The sequence below is a fragment of the Lithobates pipiens genome, unplaced genomic scaffold, assembly GCF_037356315.1.
Source record: "Lithobates pipiens isolate NorthernLeopardFrog02 unplaced genomic scaffold, aLitPip1_a1.2 Scaffold_30, whole genome shotgun sequence".
Classification (NCBI taxonomy): Eukaryota; Metazoa; Chordata; class Amphibia; order Anura; family Ranidae; genus Lithobates; species Lithobates pipiens.
The window spans coordinates 93,366,484-93,385,994 of NW_027507791.1; the positions used below are offsets into that span (position 1 = coordinate 93,366,484).

At 45.0% G+C, this 19,511-nt stretch overlaps 1 protein-coding gene across 2 annotated transcripts in view; it reads left to right on the forward strand.

Annotated features, from left to right (window-relative positions):
- The window catches only part of LOC143943086 (deubiquitinase DESI2-like), a 200,175-nt gene that overhangs the window by 145,475 nt on the left and 35,189 nt on the right, over positions 1–19,511 (forward strand). The window lies entirely within an intron of this gene.

The following is a 19,511-nucleotide window of genomic DNA, read 5'->3' on the forward strand; positions in this document are numbered from 1 at the left end:
CCCCCCCCCCCAAAAAAAAAAAAATAATAATAATTAACCCACACCGTTAAAAAATCATGTTGATCCTCATGAATCACTGTGATCCTTGTGACTTATGATGACCTGCTGCTTAACGATCTTGACCAACTGACACAATGATCCACTGCCTGATGATGTTTGCCTGTCACACTACCACCACAAAATGCCAGATTTCAACATGTGAATTCTTTCACATTTTGTGGACCTGCCTGGAAATAACGCAATATTAGCAGGGGGTCCTAGCAGTATTTAGTCATCTAACATATTTAGTCATCTAACATACCTGTGCCAAGAGACCCGAGATACTGTCTGCTGGGGCTGGTGGATCAGCTGACAATTACAGTGGCCAGGATAATACTCATTAGTCTCTTGTTATTTTATGCCTGCAAAGCCATCACGATGAATTGGAAGAAAACATTGCCTCCTACAATCCCTTTTTGGAAGGGACTGATTAATGCCAGTTTACCTCTTTACAAAGCTACATATGCAAGTGGGTTCCCCCATAAGTTTCAAAAGATCTGGTCATGCTGGCTAGATGACACTTCTACAGCAACCAATGAGTCGAATGATAGTTTCATAGTTTCATAGTTAGTAAGGTTGAATAAAGACACCAGCCCATCCAGTTCAACCTGAGTGTCTACAATTGTCCCTATCCCTGTACATTACACACTCACATTGGTCCCTACCCTCAAGGAGCCCACAATCCAAGGTCCCCATTCATATACTAGGGCCAATTTTGGACAGGAGCCAATTAACCTACCTGCATGTCTTTGGTTTGTGGGAGGAAACCGGAGTACCTGGCGGAAACCCACGAAGGCACAGGGAGAACATGCAAACTCCAGGTAGGTAGAGTCCTGGTTGGGATTTGAACCAGCGATCCTTCTTACTGCTAGGCAAGAGTGCTAACGACTACACCACTGTGCCGCCCAACTTAATGAGTAGGCCTTGACTAACACTGTCATAGAATTGTTACTATGTTCTATATCCTTTTCACCTTTGTTTGAGCCTTGCTACTTGAGCCTTGCTACCCCTGAGAAGATCTCACTCTCCTTATTGGGAAGTAGTTTAGGAGTTTTGTTTTCAGTTGTTTTGTTCTTGTTTTAAAGGTAGATGTGAATTTAGACCACTTGGTCTTGCCCCGCGTGGGCCGCAGTTGTATGTGTACTACACCATGAAAATCAATAAAAAAGATTTTTCAAAAAAACAAAGCACAATGCCAGATATCTGGCAGCTGCTGTATGCAAACAAAATAGCCGGGTTTTCTGGGTGAGATCAATGACCAAATACGGTCATGATGTCTTGGAGTCTGGGATCCCAGTTGATCTGTTTAGAAACACCAGTGCCCTGGGCATCATTAATGTTGTGGTAGTTCATAAATATCTGTTTTAAATCATCAGCTCGGATTCGTGCAATCAAACTGGTCAAATATGACCAGTTCATTTATCCTTTGACCAAACAGCAAACGGGCTGGGTTCAGGTCAAACTTATGTTCAACCCTAATCTCATTCTTACACCTAGAGCTCCAGAGGAGAGAAGTATAGACATTCTAAACATAATGATTTTATGCATTTATATTCACTTTCAGACCGGACCATTTTGCTGGCTTAAGAGCAGACCACTTTTTGCGATTCGGCAATGCATTGCTTTAACTAAGAATTGCGTGGCTCCCAAACAAAATTTACGTCCTTTTTTTCCCACAAATAGAGCTTTTTTTTGGTGGGATTTGATTGCCCCTGTGGTTTTTATTTTTTGCGCTATAAACAAAAAAAGAGCGACAATTTAGAAAAAAAGCATTATTTTTTACTTTTTGCTATAATAAATATCCCCCAAAAATATATATTAAAAAAACGTTTTTTTTCCCTCAGTTTAGGCCGATACGTATTCTTCTACATATTTTTGGTAAAAAAATTGCAATAAGCGATTATTGATTGGTTTGCGCAAAATTTATAGTGTTTACAAAATAGGGGATAGTTTATGGGATTTTTATTAATAATTTTTTTTTACTAGTAATGGTGGCGATCAGCGATTTTTTTTTTTTATTGTGACTGCGACATTATGGCGGACAAATCTGACATTTTTGACACATTTTTGGGACCATTGTCATTTATACAGCAATCGGTGCTATACAAATGCACTGATTCCTGTGTAAATGACACTGGCAGCGAAGGAGTTAACAAGTGGGTGGCAGTGTAGAGGTAAGTGTGTCCTAGGGGCGTGTTACTAACTGTGGGGGGCTGGGCTGTGTGTTAGTGAACACTGATCTCTGCTCCAATCACAGGGAGCAGAGATCAGTGTCACTTGTTGCTAGGCAGAACGGGGAGATGCTGTTTACTTTCGCATCTCCCCGTTCCGCCTCCCTGTGAGACGATTGCGGGTATCCCCGCAGCGATCGAGTCCGCGGGACCTGCGACTGGACTCACGGAGGTCCCGACCAGCATGTGCGTGCGCCACTGACGGCACGCACGCGATGGCAGGGTGGCAATTTCAAATGAACGTACCTGTACGTGTCAGGTCACCTTGAGGCGAGGTGACAGATGCACACCGTAGGAATCAGGAGTGCACCGCAAGGTTGTGGACCCTACGGCTGACTGCTGCGGACGGAGACAGATCCCACCAAGGTTAGAGCGTAAGATTCCCTGGGGCGCGGAGTCTAAGAGCCAGCAGGTGTTCACCAGAGCCTCGAGTGGTGAGGATGGACTTGGCTGCAACTGGCTCCAGGTCGCGACCCCCAGGGTCCCCCAGCTCACACCCACAGTAGGCAACAGGAGGATAGGGATGGTGAGGGACAAAGCCAAGGTCGGGGCCACAAGCAGACAGGAATAGTCAGGGACACGCCAAAAGGTCAGGATCACAGGCAAACAGGGATAGTCAAAGACACACCAAAGTCGGTAACGGAACAACAGAAGATCACACAGCAGGTAACAGGAAGCTAAACACACAAAGGAATACACAATGGTTGATCAGCACTGTTGGCTTGTAGTGCACAGGTTAAAATAAGGTTCCCTGATAGGGCCTGGGGTGGAGCCATGCTTAGAGGAGAGGTTATAAAAACCACCAGGTGGAAGTGGCTGGCCTCTAGTCTGAACACATGAAGGGAGGTAAGCAAACAGGAAGATCACTGCATAACCATGACAGTACGCCAATTTGCCTGCAAGTGCCATTCTGCCGACGTACATTGTCGTGCGCCAGTCGGGAAGTGGATATAGTGTTTACAAGTATCCATATATTCCATAGCTCTATAGAAAGTATCCACCCCATTAGAGACTGCACAAGCTTGTCAGACACAGATTATAGAGTTAGGCTGGGATCACACTTATGTGAATTGGATGCTGGTTTTTCCTGCATCCAATTCGCATAGCAGGAGATTGTGACTGGCTCTCTATGGAGGCGGTTCATATTTTGACCAGGCTTAATTGCAAGGTCACACGCTTTAAGGTGAGCGCATATACTAAAGGGTGAGTACCAGAGTGGACACAAGGACACGTTTTGCCATCACCAGTTGCTTTGGATGTTTTGAACTGTGAATGGACTGTATATATAACGCATGTCAGCTTCTGAATCAAGCAAAATAGCACTTTGCACATAGCACTTCTTAGTGCATGGGAATACGTTTGTGAATATTTTTGGGTATCGCGGCTCTGGCGCTGTGAGTGGCCGGAGCCGCAATGTCGTCACTCCCGCACATGCGCGCAGGAGTTTCTCTTCCCGGCAAGGTCCGGTGTCTGCCGGACTTTGAGCCGAGAATCCCCAGTGCGCATGCGGCGCTGAAGTCAGCGGCTCATTGCGAGGGGAATATCTCCTAAACCATACAGGTTTAGGAGATATTCTTTTTACCTACAAGTAAGCCTTGTTATAGGCTTACCTGTAGGTTAAAGTACAAAATTTAACTATACAACCACTTTAAGTAAAACGTTTCCCTTTAAAAACACTACTAGACGAAAACACGCCTACGGGTTCCTGATCCTGTCTCCTGCCTCTGACTACGCTGATCTCTGGCTCCCTCGATTTCATGGCTTGTTCTGACTACCCGATTTGGCTACTGAACCCTGGCTATGTTTTGACTACGTTTATCAGTTGTACCATTTTTACAATTTTATTAAAAGGTGTGATTTTCTGTCTCCATCTGTTTCATGGTTGCTTACAGTAGGTGAAGGCCATGAATTCAGAAGATGCAGGCAATCCACCTAGTGTTAATATTTTTTTCCAGGTTGAATGAGCAGGATCACCGCATGGATCAGTTTGCAATAGCGTTACAGACACTCCTGATTCACACTGCTTACCTGGATCCTCCCACGGTGGTTGTTCCGGTATAACATGTGTTGCAGGCCATCCCTGCAGCTACTGCAGTCTCTGTGCAGGCATCCACCTCGAATATTACCTCTGTAGGGGACAGACCTTAGGTGGCTTTATGTCCCCAGTTATCCAGAAGGATAAGCCCCTGGTTCTGGTTACCCTTTTTTGGTCTGAGTCATCTATTGAGATACAGGCTCTAATCTAATCTAATCTGGGGCTGCAGGCCTGTTCATAGATGGTGCCTTTGTGTCTAAGCACTCAATTCCGCTGCAGCTTTGTGCCACTCCACTTGCCATTGAGACTATTGATGGGAGACCTCTACAGCCTGTCCCTGTAACTCATGAGACTAATCCGTTGACCATGGCTGTAGGGGCTCTTCACCATGAGATAATCCAATTTCAAGTCATTTCCTCTTCTCATTAGCCAGTGATTATTGGTTATCCTTGGTTTACAGAGGCACAACCCCTCTTTTGATTGGCTTTGTGCTGAGGTTCTTTCCTGGTTGCCAGAATGCAGTAAGACATGTTTTTGAAAAGAGGTCTTTTACCCCTCTTCCCTCTCCTCCTTGCTAGAGGAGTACTGCAAATTTAGCGATATCTTTGACAAAGGTCAAGTTGGTAGTTTGCCTCTACACCAGTCATATGATTGCGCAATTGACCTTCAACCTGGTGCTATGCCTCCCCGTGGCCATGTTTACCCTTTGTCTCGGAGGATAAAGCTATGGAGGGCTATGTTGCGTACGCACTTTCTTGAAGGTTCATCTGCAAATCCTCGTCTCCTACTGGTGCTGGCTTCTTCTTTGTGAAAAAGAAGAGTGGTGAACTGAGACCTTGTATCGATTATAGGGGCCTCAATTGCATCACGATTAAGAGCGCCTACCCGATTCCATTGATTATGGAATAATTTGCCCGCCTCAAGGGAGCAACAGTTTTCACAAAGCTTGATCTGAAAGGGTCATACAATCTTGTGAGGATCAAGGAGGGCGACTATCCCTAGAGAGCCACCACACAGATGTCTCCCATGTGCTACAGAGGTTAAGAGATAATAACCTGTATTGTAAGTTGGAGAACTGCAAGTTCCATCGTGAACAGGTTAAATTTCTGGGTAAAGACTAGGGATGAGCCGAACACCCCCGGTCTGGTTCGGTTCGCACCAGAACCTTCGAACGGACCGAAAATTTGCACGAACTTTAGAACCCCATTAAAGTCTATGGGACTCGAAGATCAAAATCAAAACTGCTCATTTTAAATATGCAAGTTATTGTCCTAAAAGGGTTTGGGGACCTGGCTCCTGCCCCAGGGGACACGTATCAATGCAAATTTTTTTTTTAAAAATGGCCATTTTTTCGGGAGTACTGATTTTAATGACGCTTAAAGTGAAAAAAAATGTGAAATATTCCTTTAAATATCATGCCTGGGGGGTGTCTGTGAAGTGGGACGCGTTTCCCGTGTTTAGAACAGTTCCTGCACAAAATGACATTTAACGGAAAAAAAGTCATTTAAAACTGCTTGCGGTTTTAATGTATTGCCTGGTTCCAGCAATACGGATGAAAATCATTGAGAAAAATGGCATGGGTAGCCCGTACCCAAATTAAAAAAAAGAAAGGCGTGGGGCCCCCAAGCCCTATATACTCAGAATACCAGTATACAGGCGGTGCAAACAAGACAGGGTCTGTGTAGGTTTGTTGTGTTAAGTATAATCTGTTTGTAATTTTGAAGTGGTACATTTTTAAAGTGTAGCTCCAGTCAAAAAATCGATTTTTAAGCTTTTTGGAAAACATAGGGAAGGGTTATCACTCCTGTATAATTTTTTTTGCCGTCCATCTTTTTTCATCTCCCTTCCTATTGTCTCCTTCTGTTTGTAAGTAGGATACGTTTGCAAGTTGGATGTTTGAAAGTAGGGGCCTGCCCTATATGCTCTTCAGAAATTTGGGCCTAAGGTGTTGGTGTTGCCACAACACTGTAAGCCCTCAAAGTGACTCTTGGTGGGCACTGGAATGCCCTGCTGTGAACTATTATATCAAGAATTGTAATTACATGCCATTGTTGAACAGTGGTAGAAAAATTGGGCCTTTGGTGGTTGTGGTTGTGGTGGTGCTGGTGGTGGTGTTGGTGCCACAACACTGTAAGTCCTCACAGTTACTCTCGGTGGGTGCTGGAACGGGCCCTGCTGTGAAATATTATATCAAGAATTGTAATTACATGCACCTGTTAAACAGGGGCTGAAAAATTGGGCCTTAGGCACTGGTGCTGGTACCACGACATTGCAACCACTCACAAATATTGTAGTTGAGTGCAGCAACAAACCCGCCTGCAAAATATTGCATAGAAAATTGTAATTACATGCCCCTGTTAAACAGGGGCTGAAAAATTGGGCCTTAGGCACTGGTGCTGGTGCCACGACACTGCAACCACTCACAAATATTGTAGTTGAACGCATCAACGAACCCTCCTGCAAAATATTGCATCACAAATTGTAATTACACGCCCCTGTTAAGCAAGGGCTGAAAAATTGGGCCTTAGGCACTGGTACTGGTGCCACGACACTGCAACCTTTCCCAGATACTGTAGTTGGAGTGCCGGAATGAGCCCTGCTGCAAAGTATTGCATCAAAAATTGTAATTACATGCCCCAACATAACAGGACAGTCACTCAGCATCAGCATAGGCAGTCTTGAAGGGATGTGACATTTCAAAAAAAAATTATTCGGTTACATCAGCTTCAGGTGCTTGGTAGCTGGTGGTGATCCAAGACTGATTCATCTTTATGAAGGTCAGTCAATCAACTGAGTCGGTGGACAGGTGCACCCTGTGATCAGTTAAAAAGCCTCCAGCAGCACTGAATGTGCGTTCTGAAAGAACACCGGATGCAGGACAGGCCAGTAGCTCAATTGCATACTGTGCAAGCTCTGGCCAGTGATCCATCCTCAAGACCCAGTAACCCAGAGGATTTTCGGTGGGAAAGGTGTCCAAGTCTGACCTTGTCCCTAGGTATTCCTGCACCATGTAAATCAGACGCTGGCGACGGTTGCTGGAACTGATCATACTTTGGGGCTGCGGACTAAAAAATTGTCTGAACGCATCGGTCAGACGGCCACCTTCTCCACTGCTCCTTCTGTGACTGACCAAAGTCTCAGTTGACCAGGAGCTTGTAACCTCCCAATCTCTGGGAACGCGTTGCACAGACTTTTCTGCAAGGCCTCCCGGAGATGTCTCATCCTCTGCTCCTCTGCGATGGCAAGATAAGGTCCACAACCTTACCCTTGTACCATGGATCAAGGAGAGTTGCCAGCCAGTAATGATCCCTCTCCTTGATCCCAAGAATACGAGGATCCTTCCACAGGCTTTGCAGGATCAGGGAAGCCATGCAGCATAGGTTAGCTGAGGCATTCGGTTCGGAGTCCTCTGGGTCACTAAGGACGACATGATCCGCAGCCACCTCCTCCCAGCCACGTACAAGTCCACGGGTTTCTTGGGACTGTAAATCATCCCTAAAAGACTGCTGCTGCTGATGCTGAGTGCCAGGATTTACCTCCATGCTGACACAATCCTCATCCTCCTCCTCCTCTTCCTGTGTGATCGGCGGGACAGCAGGAACACTGTCTGGATAAAGGGCGCCTTGAGAGGAAAGGAAGTCCTCCTCTTCCTGCCTCTGTTCTGCCTCAAGTGCCCTGTCCATTATTCCACGCAGCGTGTGCTCCACTAGGTGGACAAGAGGTACAGTGTCACTGATGCATGCACTGTCACTGCTCCCCATCCTCGTGGCCTCCTCAAACGGTGACAGGACAGTGCATGCATCCCCGATCATGGCCCACTGGCGTGGGGAAAAAAACTGAGCTCCCCTGACCCTGTCTTGGTGTCGTAGTCGCACAGGTACTCATTGATGGCCCTCTGCTGCGTGTGCAGCCGCTGTAGCATGGCCAACGTTGAGTCCCACCTGGTGGGCATGTCACAGATAAGGCGGTTCTTGGGCAGGTTCAACTCCTTTTGGACTTTCCTGGCCTGCCTCAGGACATCCTGTAAGCCCGGGTATCTGCCCAAAAACCACTGCACCACCACATTAAGCATGTGAGCCACACAGGGCACATGGGTCAGTTGTCCCTGTCGGAGGGTGGAGAGGAGGTTGGTGCCATTGTCACAAACCACCATTCCTGGCTTAAGCTGGCATGGCATCAACCACTTCTCAGCCTGCCCCTGCAGAGCTGACAGATCATCTGCCCCAGTGTGGCTCCTGTCCTCCAAGCACACCAGCGCAAGCACAGCATGGCATCTTTTTGCCTGCGTACTTGTGTAGCCCCTTGAACTGCTGGTTCCGAGGACAAAGCATAGGAAGAGGCCATGGAGGAAGAAGAAAAGGAGGGAGTGGAGGAGAGAGGTGTGTCACAACCAGTAGTAGCATTTTAGAGGCGTGGTGGCGGAACGACCTCCAACACTACTGCACCTTGTCCTCCATCCTTTCCAGCTGCCAGAAGAGGGACCCAATGCACCGTGAAAGATAGGTAACGTCCCTGTCCATGCCTGCTGGACCATGAGTCGGCGGTAATATGCACTTTACCACTGACTGCCCTGTCCAGCGAGGCATGGACATTACCTTCCACATGCCAGTAGAGACCCGGAATCGCCTTCTGTGAGAAAAAGTGGCGTTTGGGAACCTGCCACTGAGGAACCGCACATTGCACAAACTCACGGAGGGGGGCCGAGTCTACCAACTGAAAAGGCAGCAGTTGAAGTGCTAGCAATTTAGCCAAGCTAGCATTCAACTGCTGGGCATGTGGATGGCTGGGAGTGAACTTCTTTTGATGGTCCAGCAGCTGGGGCAGGGAAATTTGCCTGGTACAATCGGACGTTTGTGTACTGCTAGCAGAGTGCCCGCAAGTACTTGGCTGTGACACACCTAATTCTACACTTCATTCCTCTCAGTGCAGGTTTCAGAGAGGACTGAAGGTATAGTGGGGTTGGGGATCCCAGCTGATGAGGAGCAAGGAGAGGTCCGCTTTGTTCTTTGGTGTGGGTCTTTAAAGCACGCTTGCCAACGAGCTGCATGGCAGGTCAACATATGTCTGGTCAAGCAGCTGATGTTTTGGCCACGCGATATAAGCTTGAGACATATGTTGCAAATAGCAGCGGTGCTATCTGATGCAATTGTCTCAAAAAAGACCCACACCAAAGAACTTGTGGAATAACGCGCAGAGGCAGCGCCCTGCACAGGCGGAGCTCTGCGGTGTGATTCAGTCGGAGTGCTGCCCTTAAGCTGGCCCCTGGAGGGCATCCTGCCTCATTGGAGATGTGCCTCCTCCTCCTTTCTCCTATCAGGCACCCACATGGAGTCAGTGACCTCATTATCCCCTCCCTCATCATCACTGGAGCAAACCTGGCAGTATGCTGCAGCTGGTAGAACATGACTGCCAGATTGCTGTCCTTCTTGAGCATCCCCTCTCTCTGGGCTCACGCTACTGCCTTCCTCTAGCTGGGTATCATCATCAGAACCTTCAAAATGCTGGGCATTCTCCTGGAGCATGTACCTAACACTGTGCTGATAAACAGTTCGGGGGACTCCTCAGGAGGACATGGTGGGTCTAGGGAAGGAGTGACTGATGCCATTGAGACGAGAGTAGAGGACGCGTTGGCAGATGGTTTGCCATTAACCTGAGCCTGGGTTAGAGAGGATGAGGAGGATGAGGAGGGCTTGGTCATCCGCTCTACCAAGTGGACACGTCCAGCTGCCGAAAATAAGGACAAGCGTTTCCTCTAGACACAGAGCCTGCTTGCCCTCTTTTATTGGCTTGTGACTGTCTGCCTCTCCTTGTTGGCCTTCCAGACATACTAATGGCCTGCAGGGAGATGAGAACACCAGCAATTTGGGTAGCTTTAGGTGCACACTGAGCAGATGACACAGTACACCGACTGTAATTACTGCAGCTGCCTGTCTGTGGTATATGATCTGAAGAACATGAGAAATTGGGGTAGCTTCAAGTGTATACTGTGCAGGTGGCACAATACACCGACTATAACTGCTGCAGAAGCCTGTGGTATAGGAACAGAACAACACCAGCAATTGGGGGTAGCTTCAGGTGTATACTGTGCAGGAGGCACAATACACTGACTGTAATTGCTGCTGATACCTGTGGTATAGGAACAGAACAACACGAGCAATTGGGGGTAGCTTCAGGTGTATACCGTGCAGGGGGCACAATACACTGACTGTAAATGCTGCAGCTGCCTGTGGTATAGGAACAGAACAACACAAGCAATTGGGGGTAGCTTCAGGTGTATACTGTGCAGATGGCACAATACACCTACTGTAACTTCTGCAGCTGCTTGTAGTATAGGAACAGAACAACACCAGCAATTGTGGGTAGCTTCAAGTGTATAATGTGCAGATGGCACAACACACCGACTGTAACTGCTGCAGCTGCCTGTGTTATAGGAACAGAACAACACGAGCAATTGGGGGTAGCTTCAGGTGTATACCGTGCAGGGGGCACAATACACTGACTGTAACTGCTGCAGCTGCCTGTGGTATAGGAACAGAACAACACAAGCTATTGGGGGTAGCTTCAGGTGTATACTGTGCAGATGGCACAATACACCTACTGTAACTTCTGCAGCTGCTTGTAGTATAGGAACAGAACAACACCAGCAATTGTGGGTAGCTTCAAGTGTATAATGTGCAGATGGCACAACACACCGACTGTAACTGCTGCAGCTGCCTGTGGTATAGGAACAGAACAACACCAGCAAATCGGGGTAGCTTCAGGTGTTTACTGTGCAGGAGGCACAATACACCCACTGTAACTGCTGTAGATGCCTGTGGTATAGGAACAGAACAACACCAGCAATTGGGGGTAGCTTCAAGTGTATACTGTGCAGGAGCAACAATACACCCACTGTAACTGCTGCAGATGCCTGTGGTATAGGAACACAACAACACCAGCAATTGGGAGTAGCTTCAGGTGTATACTGTGCAGGGGGCACAATACACCCACTGTAACTGTGCTAGGTTCAATCACAAGAAATCTAGACACTGTCCCTGCCTATCCTTCTCTCTATGAACGCCGCAACACACTACACAAGGCCGCCACGCAAGCGGCCTTATATAGTATGGGGCGTGTACTAAACCCTCTGAGCTATAATTGGCCACAGGCATCCTGCCTGTGGCCAATTATGGCTCTCCTCACTGCCGGCGCTGTGATTGGCCAAGCATGCGGTCACAGTTGATGCTTGGCCAATCATCAGCCGATGGCGCAGTGCATTGTGGGCCATGAGCGCCACACGAATATGGCACGAACGGCCACAAAGTTTTGGCTTTGCCGAATGGGCGCACACCCGATGTTCGACCCAGCTCATCCCTAGTAAAGACATTTCTACTGCCAGTTTTTCGATAGACCCAGAGAAATTATCTGCAGTTCCACAGTGGCCTCGACCCGTAGGTCTACGTCCATTATAACATTTTCTTGGCTTTGTCAATTATTATTGGAAATTTATTTGGAACTTCTCTACCCTTCATTCTTAAAGGTTGATGTATCCGAGACTGGAGTGGGTGCCCTTCCGTCTCAACATCCTACCCCTGAGAGCGCTATGCAACCTTGTGGCTACTTTTCTAAGAAATTATCTCCTGCAGAATGCAATTGCAAGATTGGGGACAGAGAATTGTTAGCTATCATTTTAGCACTTAAAGAATGGAGGCATCTCCTCGAAGGTACAACTCTGCCGGTTCTCATTCTGACTGATCATAAGAATCTCACATTCTTGTCTGAGGCTAAATGCCTTTCTCCCAGAAGGGCACGATGAGCTCTTTTCTTGTCAAGCTTCAATTACGTAGTCTCATTCTTACCCGGTACTAAGAATGTAAGGGCTGATGCATTGTCGCTGCAGTTTTGCTCCACTTCCAAGATAGAGTCGGTTCCTGTTCCTTTAATACCCCCTGATCGTATTCTGGCTACGGTTCGTACCAGTCTCACTTCACTTTTGCGTGACAGAATTCTTGCCGCTCAGATGCATTCTCCTTCTGAGAAACCTTGTGGCCTCTGCTTTGTTCCTGAGAGTCTCCCCACTGCTGTGCTCCAGACTTACCATTCTCCCAAGGCTGCTGGCCACCTTGGGAAGAATAAACTCATTTGGGTTATTTCCCAACAATTCTGGTGGCTTAGTCTCCACACTGATGTAGCTGCCTTTATAGCTGCCTGTTCCGTCTGTGCTATGAGTAAGACACCATGACACCTTCAAGTGGGCCTCCTACAACCCATACCCAATGGAGAGAGGACTTGGAACCACCTGTCTATGGATTTTATTGTGGAGTTGCTCAACTCCCAGGGCAACACAGTCATCCTTATGGTGGTTGATCGGTTCTTGAAAATGTCACATCGCATTCCACTTAAGAAGTTGCCCACATCCAAAGAACTGGCATCCGTTTTTGCTCAGGATATCTTTCGATTACATGGGCTACCCAAGGTTATCGTCTCGGTCAGGGGTAGCCAGTTTGTATCCATGTTTTGGCGAGCCTTTTGTGCACAGTTAGGAATTCAGCTTTCCTTCTCATCTGCATATCACCCGCAGTCCAATAGTTCTGCACAACAAGACAACCAAGTCTTGGAGCTGTTTCTATGCTGCTATATTTCTGACCACCATAACAACTGGTCAGACCTCCTACCTTGGGCGGAATTTGCTCACAATAGTGCCGTGAATACTGCTTTCCAATTGTCTCCGTTTATGGCAAATTATGGTTTCCAACCATCCATGTTGCCTGATGCATTAGGTTCCTCAAAGAATTCCTGCATTAGAGGAGCATCTACGTGATCTTTGCTTCACTTGAGTGCAGGTCCAGGAGTCCTTGCGATGTGCCAGTGAGAGGTACAGACTCCACGCCTACCTGCGCCTTCCTACCAGGTTGGGGAGAGGGCCTGGCTATCATCTCGTAACCTCAGACTTCGTGTTCCCTCACTAAAACTGACGCCATGATTTATTAGGCCTTTCCATATTCTACGTAGGTTCAACCCAGTGGCTTACGCATTAAACCTTCCTTTTAACATGCATATTTCAAATGCTTTTCATATCTCCTCACTCAAAAATTTGATGTGCAACTGCTTCACCAAGTCCAGTACAACGTCCTTGCCTGGTGCAGGTCAAGAACCATGAGGAGTATGAGATATAATTGATCATTGACTCTGGTAGGCTCAGTGGGCGCGTACCTGGTTGATTGGAGAGGGTATGATCCGGAGCAACGCTCTTGGGTCTTATCCTCGGAAGTACATGCTCTTGTCCTCCTCTGTGCTTTCCATAGATGTTTTCCCCTCAGACCTGGTGGTCCTCTGAGGGGGAGTGGCCATTGAGGAGGGGTACTGCCAGGGCTGGGCTCTCAGTCCTTCCTTCTCTGTGCTCAGGTTGCTCAGCTGTTGGTTAATTGCCAGAACTCATCTTTCCACAGTGGCTCACCTGTTGATCATCTCCGGGTTGTCAGTCAAGCCCACAGCCAGCTCCTCCTGGCTATTTAAACTGCCTGGTTCATTTCATCAATTGCCTTCACCTTGGTCAAAAATATCTAGAGACTCTCTGCTGTGTTCCTTTTGAAGACCTGCCTGACTGATGTCCCTTCTGGTTCCTGATCCTGTCTCCTGCCTCTGACTACGCTGATCTCTGGCTCCCTGATTTCCTGGCTTGTTCTGACTACCCGATTTGGCTACCAAACCCTGGCTATGTTTTGACTACGTTTACCAGTTGTGCTGTTTTTACCATTTTATTAAAAGGTGTGATTTTTACTGAATTTTCTGTCTCCGTCTGTTTCATGGTTCCTGACAGTATGTTCTTTGCCATCCTTTCCTCTTGCAATATTGCTTATAACTTTGAACCTGTTGAGTAAACCGCAAGTTACAGTTACTCCCTATCTGAATATTCAGCAGTTTACATATTCTGCTAAACTATTTACACTCTTCATAACCATGGTCTTAGCTGTGTTTCCCTTTGTACTTCCTTTTACTTTTGTGTTTTCACTTTTCAACTCCCAATACCACCTCAGCCTTGACAAGCTATATCGAATATTCTGACCATGCTCATCCCAATTCTCTCTGCAGTCCCATCGCTCAGTGAATGTGTCCAAAAATTAAATGTAACAACTAATGAAATAACTTCTAAAATAAATATTATCTGAGGGTGGTTACAAATTGCCTATATTTATTCCATATATTATGGAACTATATATATTAATTTGTCTATTCCTATAGTTAGCTAGTCTATTAAAACTCTGATAATATTACTGTTGATAGCACAATAATATAAGGTTAGCTATTAAAACAAACACACTGCTTAACCCATTGCCGACTGGCTCACGCCAATATACGTCGGCAGAAGGGCACGTACAGGCATATTAACGTACCTGTAAGTTGCCCTTTAAGAAGCGGAATTGTGCGGTGTGCCCGTGAGTGTGATCGCAAGTGGTTAATAAAACAACGTCTTTTATTTCCCAAGAAAATAGGAAAATGCTAACATGAAAATACCATAGAGCATATAACAAAAGAATATCAAAGATACTTATCGCAAGGCTGTCCCTTAGACATGGTCTCATCAGCTGGGCTCAAGATGGTAACAGAGAGAGCCATGAGGCTCAGAGAGCCATCAGGCATGAACCAAAAGTGGAAAAGGGACGATTTCCCTTCTGCATGTACTTTTTGACACATTCATTCAGACCCACTCGTAACCACACCCCACTAGCCTCCTGTCCAACGAGATATTGCCAAGAGGTAGTCCTTTAAATATATTATATTTCTGTCCATCCTGCTGTATTGGCCTCTAGGAGCAGTTCTTAGCTGACCCTTTGATCTTCTGTAGCAGGACATTCATCAATCATCTTGTCAGCAAGGATCCTTTTTGAAGCTTGCTTGCATAGTGTTATCACACCAGTCGATCATGAGCCAAGCTTTTGTTCAGCCTTGATAGAGGCCTGACTTCTTCTTTCAGATGAAGATTCTGATATGCTATAAAGCTTTGTACAACTTGTTACATTCCAGACAGCCACCAAGAATGCAGAGGCTTGGTATAGCCATAGCTCATATTTCAACCACCTCTTGTATTATGAAATAAAACATGTTGCCTTCCCCCATCCGCTTTGCGCCTAAAGGGGGCATATCACCCTTCTTCAGACACGGCTTCTATGGAACAGTCCATAACTGTCTTAATGCATTGCGCTTCCCAACATGTGTTTTCAGAACCAGTTCCTATGGAACAGTCTTAACTTGTTGCGTTTCTCAACAAGTAGTTCAAAAACAGCTACTATGGAACAGTCCATAACGGTTTTAACGTGTTATACTTTTTATGAAAAAAAAACTAAGAAAAAAACGACAATAACTCCAGTGGCTAGAATGAATTCCTACCAACTCTTGTCTTAAAAAAAATATATATTCAGCTGCTAATTGAGGGCATAGCCAATGGCTCCCCTTTCAGGTGGACTAAACCTAACAATTTTCCACCTGAACAAAACAAAAATAAAATAAATGAATACAGAAATAACAAAAAAAATCACAAAAAAATTAAAACAAAAGCAATCCAGAGGCTTATCCTTGAAAATACTAAAAATATATCAAGGTCTGCTATAATATTTCAAACATGAAGGGCAAATCTCTGTAACTCACATCTAAACCTTATTCATAGCAAAGAAACTATAACCAGAAAATTCTTACCACACATGCAGCTCACAGTGCTATATTTGAATGAACATGCATCTACCTCCATTTTGAGTTTATGCAACTGTTCTACATAGTGATACCTTTCCTGTCTGAATTGACTATTTTCGGTTTAATACGCACATTCTCAGCTTCTCCCTGATGCAATTAGAGGAACTGTGTAAACAAAGAAGAAAGCTGCATTGCCTCTGCAATGCAACTTTCCTCTTTGTTTACACGTTTCCTCTAATTCTTAAATTTTCTATTCCAATACACATTTCTCAGTCACTAATTGTTCAGTGTGATCACAAACATTTGCATATGCCTTTGCAACCATTGTTAATATATTCTTAGTTAAACTTTGTACCTGCTCCAATAATTGCTTTCTCTCAGTACACCACTGGCCTTCTTTCACTATAGCAATGTCTTTCATTTTAAATAACATGCATACAACATGGGCCATCTACGCTTTCCTGCCTTTGTTTAATCCGATCATTATGGATATTACATGGTCTCAATAACTTATTAAAGCGGGATTCCACCCTAAAGTGGAACCTCTGCTGATCGGATCCCTCCCCCCCTCCGGTGTCACAATTGACACCTTTCAGGGGGGAGGGGGGTGGAGATACCTGTCAAAGACAGGTATTTTCACCCACTTCCGGGCATAGACTCCCACGCCATTTCCTTCCCTGCCGCGCTGTCTCCTGGGACACACACGGTTCCCAGTGACAGCGCGGAGATTTCCTATTGCGCGGCGCAGCTCGCGCATGCGCAGTAGGGAACCGGGAAGTGAAGCCGATTCGCTTTACTTCCTGATACCCACACCTCGAATGGCGGCGGCAGCAGCCGAGGCCCGAGCGGTCAATCGGCCTCGGCTGCCGGCATCGCTGGAACCCGGGACAGGTGAGTGTCCATTTATTAAAAGTCAGCAGCTGTAGTATTTATAGCTGCTGGCTTTTAATATTTTTTTTTTGGGCGGAATCCCTCTTTAAATTGTTGCTTTAAAGTGTTTATGCCACAGTGTTAAAATTAACATTTGTTTCCCACCAAACACACAGACAGTACCCCATTAAAAATGTCATCACATGTGGAACAAAGAATGTCACATATGTTATGGAATGCACATGTGTGTGCCAACACGTAGGAAGGACATCAAAAACTAAACACATTAGTGAGCATATCACAAATATATGCAATGGTTTTCCCAAACATAGCGTGTCTAATCATTTCAGACTCAAACACCATAACAACCCTGCAGAGATGACCTTTTATGCCATTGATAGTATTAAGAGGCATTGAAGGGGTTCTAATATGATCAAAATAATATCCCAGAACGAGACCAGATGGATATTCGAACTCCAAACATTGACGCCTCAGGGGTTGAACGTGGAACTGGATCTTATTTGCTTTATTACAAATTTTTAAGACGTATATCAACTTCCACTGTTCAACCTATTTTTTTCCAATTTTTCTCTAATTCTTTGTGTAATTTTACAGTTAAATATTTCAACTCATTTCCAAACCAGCTTCATATCAAAACATGTTAGTATCAACTAATATGGAGGCATTTTATATGTAATTAGTCAATTTGGGCAATGCATGCACCAATGTGGTTCAAACATAAGATGGAGCTTTATGTTATTCCATAATAGCAGCCTCACTTGTAATTACCATTAGGTTGTCACTGGTTGGCGACATACCCATTTACTACAATGATAAATTTTATATCCAAATATCATTTTATTTTGTTTGTTTTTTAATAAATTTTCTATGCAATTAAAGTTAATACTGTAAGCACCCATGTGTACAGCATGTGTGGACATTAACTAGTACCACACAACATGAAATAACTAAGGCTGTTGCCTATATGGGAATATAGACCTAAGCTTAAGATGGCAAATTTAGAACTTCCTGATGACAGCCATTCCTATTGGCTGAAACGCGTCACGTTTTGATCACATCGTCGCTACCACATATTCACCCAAAATCACTATCTCAGGGAATTGAACCTCAACGCGGGCCAGCAGCATCTAAAGATCGAGACTGCCCAACATTCCCTAGCATCATACATGCTGATCACATCGGGTTCCGGGCTTTAGGCACCTAAAAATGTGAGTGTATATATTTCTTAACTTCAATCATTTACAAATAAACAAATGTGTTTACACTATGGGAGCCTCCTTCTGTTGTTTCTCTCTCCCCACCTATGGAGGACTAGTCTGAGTATAGCTGACCTGGAGTATATCATCTAAGGGTCTCATTATCCCCACAAAGCACGAGTGACCATTCTAGCGATAGATTCTCAACTCATAAGGGTGAATGCATATCCATGTGGGGCACCTGTGTCTGCACACCGAACTGGAGCACTGGTGTTTGATCATCGCAAGAGCAGTTTACCTCATATTGAAGTGGGACTGTTATCATATCATTATTATATCACTATGAATCATACTGTTTTTTGCACTTGTTACACTGCATAGCTGAGCGCGGTGTTCATTCTTTCTTTCAAGTTAGATCTTACTGATTTCTTGAAAAAATGTGTACAAAAAAAAAAAAAAAGGTTAACAAAAGCCTGTGACAAGTACAGTATGTGTGCTTTAAACGTAATTATGCAGAGCTTTACTGAACACCTAAGCAACCCTGAAAAAAGATTTGTCAATAGTTTATTTGTAAAAACAAGATTAGCACATGGGACCACTACCCTATACTAGCCATGTATTAACTCATTTACTGTATAATTATCATCCATGAATACACAATTGTTTAGCTCCCAACTTTCCCTGATTTGGACGAATTGTCCCTCTTTTGGAACCAAATTCCCCTGTCCTTCTTTGCTCCTCATTTGTCCCTCTTTTTAGTCTTATGTATAGACCTCTATAAAGACCTCTATAGAGAAATGTACTATTTCAAAGTGTTATTGCTGTACACTAAAACAACTGACCACTAAATGATTGAATTTGTTCATTTTAAGAGCCAATATAAAGGAAAAGTAGAGGTGAAAAAAAACACTTGTGGATTAAACCAATAATTTTTTGCATGTCAATTCTTCATGGTCCATGTAACTGGTGCATCACAGCAGTGTCCTTGGCCTACATATGCTCCTGGGTCTCAGGAATTTGGAACGTATGTAAATTACAAAATTCATGCATTGAAATTTTAATCTAAAGACCTAAAAAGCCACAGGGGAATCAAGATATATTTTAGTCATGAGATCTGTTAGTTGTCCACCTCTAATAGTTAAATATTTTTAAGTGAGAAATAAATTAATCTGATAGCTTCGTTTTATCAATCGGCTTTGCTGTCTACTGTTTCTCTACCTCTCTCTACTAATCTATATTCACCTTCTCTGCGGCTTTCCAAATGTCAGTCCGTGACATTGTAAAATAATTGCACCTCTCTCCAGTCATTTATTCAATGTTCCTGACAAACAAATTGTGCTCAATTTGTCTGCACTGTCCTAAATCCAAAGCTATTTGTTTGTGCCTTTCACTTTCTTTATTGTACACAGAGCTGTGAAAGGTCGCACAGGGTTTTGTACATGAATGCATCAT